At 40.7% G+C, this 6911-nt stretch overlaps 1 protein-coding gene across 3 annotated transcripts in view; it reads right to left on the reverse strand.

The window, feature by feature from the left end:
- CDIN1 (CDAN1 interacting nuclease 1) overlaps positions 1–6911 on the reverse strand; it is a 212536-nt gene that overhangs the window by 120841 nt on the left and 84784 nt on the right. Inside the window, exon 1 of one of the 3 annotated variants that reach the window (XM_036840037.1) lies at positions 650–655. The exons of the other annotated variants lie outside the window; for them this stretch is intronic. The gene's annotated coding sequence lies outside the window, so the exon portion shown is untranslated. Of the gene's footprint in view, positions 1–649; positions 656–6911 lie in introns of those variants that run through there. 3 annotated transcript variants of the gene reach the window in all.

The following is a 6911-nucleotide window of genomic DNA, read 5'->3' on the forward strand; positions in this document are numbered from 1 at the left end:
TTCTCTCTAGTTGCAGCACACGGGTCTTCTCTCTCTGGTTGAGGCGCACAAGCTCAGTTGTTGTGGCACGTGGGGCTCAGTTGCCCCGCGGCATGTGGGATCTTAGTTCCCCAACCAGGGATTGAACCCACATCTCCTTCACTGGAAGGAGGATTCTTTACCACTGGACTACCAGGGAAGTCCCTATAGTCTTTCTTTTTATTCAATCAGCTTATATATTAATTTTAGTTTATAAATGTCATCTTATAGATTAAATTTATAGTGACTTCATTTTCTCATCTCTAGTCCATAGTATACGATTTCTCTACCTATCTATCTATCTACCTGCCTACCTACTCACCTATCTTCCCTACGGTGGTGGTTTCCTTACTTGCTTTGTAAATTTTTACTGTGAGCTTATTTTCAGAAAGAATTGTTTGACTTGTGCTGCGGAAATAACCATGACAAAGTAGTTTCATGTATACTTTTGCAGAGACTAGTTTTATTGTTAATTTCTTAGCTCAGGCTTCCTGCAGTAAATAAGAATGCAAATCGGAACCTATACCCACAAATGGTGCTGACCTATTTCTAACTTCTCTCTCCTCTCCTAATACTCCACAACCCAAGTCCATACACAGTAAGCAAGCTTCCTTACATTTTCTCTACGCACGTGGAGTTTCCTACCCCTATTTTTCATGGTTTGGGCTATATGTAGAAGCTCAGTTCCAGCTCCTGGCTGCACATCTTTCCCTACGGGGTGTTAAAAATCCCAGCCCCGGCCTTTTATGTCTACATCTAAAGCTAAAAAATCTTATGGACCTACACAGTGTGAGCCCCTGTTCACCACTCTGAATATACATTCTCTCTCCATTTCTTGTAACTAGAGATTGAATTCCTTTGTTTGAACTTGATTATGTATTTTAAAAGATTTTTGTTATTTTTTGGTCTATCATTTCTATGTCTTTGTCATGGAAACGTAGCCCAGCCACAAAAACTCACTCTGTTATGTTGCTGAAGTTTTTGGAAACCCTTTAATAAGAAGTTCAAGGGAAAGCTTGTTTCTTTGTTAATTTTTTTTTGCAGTTAAAGTTATATAAATATATAAAGAAAAAAGTCCTCCCATGAAGTTGGAGCCCCAAACAATAGCGAGAAGGGCAGGTGGCAAATATGCAGGTAGGTTGGAGAATGGAACCACCCAGATCACCCGTGAAGTCCTCTCTGCTGCATGGTGTCTGGCTAGGCCAGGGAAATGGGAGAATGGTCGTTGGTGGCTAGGAAATAAATCGTTCCCCTGACCTCTCCAAAGGCTGCTACTACCATGTCACAGGCCAAAGCACTGTGCTAATCAACAGGCTTGGGAAACAAAACAACTTGTTTCTGAGGGTTTGAGAATCAATTCCACTGGCTTCTCAAATACAGACCCATATTTTTTTTTGGTGGAGGGGACGGTGGCTTTAAACACCAATTTCTTAACATGCTCCTTATTTGGCAATTTGGGCTGGACTCGATGGAGACAGTTTCTCTTTGTGTGGCGTTAACTGGAGTGGATTATCTGGGTGCTGGAGGATTCACTTTCTTGACGACTCAGGTCTGGCAAATCTGTGCTTGCTGTGAGGTCAGCTATAACTGTGGGAGAGGGGCCTTGGTTTCTCTCCATTTGGACCTCCCTGAAGTCTGCTTGAACTTCCCCTTGAATTGACAGGTAGGTTCCAAGAGCAAGCATCCCAAGGGAACCAGGCAGAAGCTTATGGCTTCTTATGACCTAGCCTCAGATATCATACAACAAGACCATAGTTTTTTTTTTAACATCTTCCTCAAAAGAGGAAAAACATGCCTTCTAAAGGAAAGGTAAACTTGCAAAGCTATGCACTATAATGCTTTCAAATGGAGAGGCAGCACAGAACAGTGGTTACGCGCTGAGTCTAGAATCAGATAGACTTGGTTTGAGGCCTGGCCCTTCCACCTGCTAGCTGTGTCATATCAACAATTTAATTAATCTCTGTGGCCTTCAGTTCCCTCATCAGTAAAAGAGCATTAACACTGGTGCTTATTTTGTAGGGTTGTTGTGAAGATGAAATAAAATAACACACAAAAAGCACTAACATGCTGTTTGAGACCTGGGATGTTACAGTTGTTAGGCTGTTGCCTTGGCTGGTGTTAGATTACAGTGTGGCCTGCTTTTTGCCTCCCCAAATCACATCATCAAAATCATTTGTTACTTTCTATGGTCCAGAGGGTAAAAAAAAGAAAAACTTCGTGAGGTATAAATGAATCAGGAGCCTGCTCTTACCACGCACATGTTGCCACTGCCTTGGAGAGACAGCAGAAGTGAGTCTATTCAACAGGCAAAACTCGGCAATGCCAGAATTTCCCTTCTTACACCCCTCCCCTGCCGCGCCCCCTTGTGGGATTCAGTGTGTTCAGTGCACAATCCAGAAGCAAACCTGTTCTCTGGAAAGAACCTGGTAGAAGTCCTTTATACCTCTGTGTGTGTTAAGCTTAATGTGTTGTTGCTGCATGGGGGGTTTGTATTTTAAGTCTTGCCTATAACCATAGAAGAGACAGATTTTTTTTCCCCTCCAGCTCAGGGCATTTCAAGCATCAGCAATCAAGCAAGTAGCAACTTTGCCCAAATCAGTAACATCACACCCACTTCTATAACTCTTCCTTTCCTTAGTGTAAGCTCAGATAAGTGGCCAGCTACTGCGGAAAGGAACCGAGGCAAACAAGCAGGTGAATCATCTTCACTCTTAAGGTCCCTGGAAGTCCTGCCTACTGCAAAGAGTGCCATCTGCCTAGGTTACACCTGGACTGAAACAAAGACAAGACCATATATACATGGGACCTCTAATCCGATGTCACAAATGGATTTAAGCACGATAAGTGAGCCAGCATGGGGCTGACTATACACTGGATAGCAGCAGTCAGGAGTGAAAACAAGATGAAGTGAGGGATGGATGATACAGGGATAAAGATGAGACGGGTCATTTGGAAGGAAAATTCAAGTGCAGACAGCACAGTGGTGTTAGAACCTGGTTCTCCCTCCATTGAAAAAACAAACAAAGAAAAAAAAAAAAAACAATCCCTGCAGCTGAAAAGCTGGATGGGGAAGACAGCTGCTCCCAAAACGCACCAGGAGTTCTGCTTCTTCACGTGGCTGCTCCAGAGGCTGAGCTCCAGAATGGCAAAGCCTAAAATACCAGCTAGAATTTAATCTCTTCTTCAAGTGCTGGTTTAAGGCTTTTGGATATCAAGGTCATGAAGGTCTCAAGTTACACCTCCATGGAGCTGGCCTGCCAGTGTCTTTTCTGGACAATTTCAATATTGCCAGTGGCCTACAGGAGCCTACTTTCTCTTGCAGTTGGAACTACTCCTCTCGAGAATTCCAGGCAGCTCGCTAGCTCTCCTGTAGCACAGGAGTGATCTCTAAAGCAGTCTGATCCCATTTGACAATCTGAATAAGAAATATCTTTTAACATTAGGGAACCCTATAGGGACAAATTACAATTTTGCTCTCTAACTAGCACATAATTGTGTAAGAAATAACTTGAACTAGAGTCATCAAAAAAGTATTACATAAGGACAAGAGGAAGATGTCTCCAAAGCATGAATATTCACACTGATCAGATTCTCGTCTCAGGCAACTTGCAGCTCTACAGCCATCATACACCATCAACTCTTATTCAACGAACAAACATTCAACAGAAATTTATTCAGCATGTGGTTAATGCCAAGTACATATTTAATTCCACCCCAGACTCCACTGTCCAAATCTGGAATGTTCTTTTGAATCTTTCCCTTGGCCAAAACTTCAAAGCTCAGTTCAATTCTCACCTCCTCCAGTAAAGTTTTCCCTTAATTCTTCTTGTTCTCCTCTCCCTCATATTGTGGGGTGGAGTGAACTCGTTGTCTATCGATCATTTGGCACTTTATTAAATATTACTTTGTCACCTGTTGACAGAAGATTGATCAGGACTAGACTTGAAACCATGATAGCCCAAAGAAAACAAAATCTGAAGGAAAAAAATAATGCTTAGCACAGTACAGAAAAAAGATATCATACTTCCTCAATGTTATCGTTACATATCTGAGGGTTTTTACCTGGAGGGTTAGGCTAATCCTGTGGTCACACCAAGAAGATGAGAAATAATTCTTATAAGTTTATTACTGGTTCTGAAGCTGTAAGGTTTCAGATTGCATTGTGGCCCTATGTTTGGTCTACAATCAATCTTTCCTCACCTCTTTTTAGTTTGTTTCATTATGGCCGACTCAGGACACTTTCAGACGTTTTTTTCTTAACTGCTCCCCAATGAAATTTTAATGCCGCAGATATACTTGATATCTGGCTATGCCATATCACCATCTTTGAGAATGCATGGTTCACAAAGACAGCTAAGGAACTGCTTGCGTCAGGATACTTGACAAGCTGCCTAAAAGCAAAAATATTTCTCAGCTATCACCTCAAAGTTGCTCTGCACAAATAGCTACTCAACAAATTGCTGACCGAATTATTAACGAACGACTCAAAATCCAATTCCCTACTGTTACAGCAATTTTTAGGTATTAAAATGGATTTGACTTAATTTGAGCTTTTATTATTATAGATGAGTAGGCTTTTTAAAAAACTGTTTTCAGAAAATGTAGACGAAGAGGCCATAGGACACAATGGGTCTTTAGATAAGTGTTGACAACATCTAATGCCATGTCTCCCAAAGAGAAGAGGGCTTAACACTGGCATAGGAGAAGTGACTTTACTAGGACACAAAATAATTGTTTGAACAGTTATACGTTGTTTTAACAAGTACTTTCTATTTATGGCAAGAAAGCCCAGTTTATTATTTAACGTGGAATTATAAATTTCCCTTTGAAAATATAATGAAATAAATGACATTTTAAAAATATCAGGTAAATATAGCATATTTATTATTAGTGCATGTGGTACACTATGTGGATACCGTAAAACTGTAAATGTACCCAAATTTCTAATTTCAGAAACACTATACAAAGTCAGCTGAGCATTCAGGAAGGTGGGGTTACTCAGCCTACCCTATAACAAGTGTCCACTTCTGCAAAGGAATAACAGCCAACATTTACTGAGTGTTTACTGTGTACCAGGCACCACTCTAAACCCTTCACATGCATTAATTCATTGAATTCTCAGTATGTACTCACAAGGTGGCTATCCTCATCTTAGATATGAAGAAACTGAGGCATGGGGAATTTACATAATTTGCCCAAAGTCCCACTCCTAGTTAGTGGTGGAGCCATGATATGAACGTACTAGCCAGTTGGGCTCGTAATTACCTGGCTATTCTCCAGCACTATTCCCATGGTACTCAAAAGTAATGTGAAATGTTCCAGATTGAGGCATCATATTTATAAGAATTGACCTCAAGTTTTCCTCCCTCCTAGATGTCCCTCCAATTCAAATATTGGCAATTAAAATTTCAAGACACTTAGCGCTCCAGGTAGAGCAAATATAGGGCCACATAATGAAGCTGAGCTCTCCTGTCTTACTGGGGCCCTGCATGTCAGATGACATTGAGAGTTGAGTCATAGGTAAAGAGAGGACTCCAACTCAAGGTCAGGGGAGAAGGTTAATGGCAGCAAAGACCTACCAAAATTTGCTGGGGTAGCTAGAAAACCTGGCAAGATCACAAGTGTCTTACGTTATATAAAGAAAGAAAAATGGATGCTCTTAAAGGTGATACTGCAGGTGGTATGACCGAGTTTGTAGTGGTCAATGGGACAGGGATAAGTCTCTTCTTTGCAAGTTGATGACTTCAAGAAGCCTTTCTAATAATTCCCTCTGGCAGCCTGCTCATTTATATCTCCCATGTTTCCCTTTGCTGGCAAAGACCCATACCACACCATCGTGTCTGCCGCAGTGCATAATTAGAAAGCAGTTAATTCTAAGTCATTAAAAGTGTTGCCCAGGATTGGAAAGATTCATGGAAAGGGAGATGGTACTCAGGCATGAACCTGTGCTCTTTTTTGGCAGGCTCCCTAATCTAATGGGAAAAGAACAAACTAAACGTTAGATTTCTTAAATTTTAGGAGAACGGTCAATGGGGAAGCAGAGATGGAATTTCAAGGTAAGTTAGACAATATGAAAATTCACACACTTTCAGTACACTGAAAGGAACACTTCCTGGGAACCAAGCCCATGTGACTAATTACAGCCAGGGACAGGGCTTCTATTCAGAAATAACTTGCGTCTAATTCTCTTGAGAAAGATCTCAACAACTTTCAAGGAAAACACAGTTATTCAATTCCTGCCCGTTATCCAACACAGAGATCTTTCTTACACTTTATTAATTACCAAAAAAAAAAAAGGTCAAAATTCTATGTGTCAGACAACCTAATAAGCAATGAAGGTAAAGTACAGGTCAGTCTCATTTTAAGGAAAGACAAATACCATAAAGATATCCTACCAGGTAAGAATATTTTTACAGAGGTCTCAAAATTCCCTAGGTCTTCAAGAAAACCTTTATTTTGTCCCTCAAGCAAATGAGCTATTCATTTAAATGAACAAGTTAGTAGCCTGATCTAAAAATAGCTGTACAATTAACAGTGTACTATGTAATTAAAATCTGTATATCATTAAATTATGCGGACGTTAACTTCACTATGAATTCTTTATGTAATGAGACAGTTAAAAGATACATTTCTTCAGTTGTAATTAATCTTTCAGCAAGTCCACCGAGCACAATGGCAGCACAATACTGTGCCAAAGTGAGAGATCCGGCGTACAAAGAGTCGTGCTGCAAGCTCTTGAGGCTTCTGGAAACAAAGTGTGTTAGGAGAGAAGTGCAGTTAGTCTCCCAAGGAAAGTAACCAGCCATGCTTGTTCTGTATGCATCACCTTTGGACGCCCCAAATGACAGACCAGTGTTGGAAACTACTCCAAAGAAAGCCGATGATATACATTT

The sequence above is a fragment of the Balaenoptera musculus genome, chromosome 2, assembly GCF_009873245.2.
Source record: "Balaenoptera musculus isolate JJ_BM4_2016_0621 chromosome 2, mBalMus1.pri.v3, whole genome shotgun sequence".
In the NCBI taxonomy this organism is placed as follows: domain Eukaryota; kingdom Metazoa; phylum Chordata; class Mammalia; order Artiodactyla; family Balaenopteridae; genus Balaenoptera; species Balaenoptera musculus.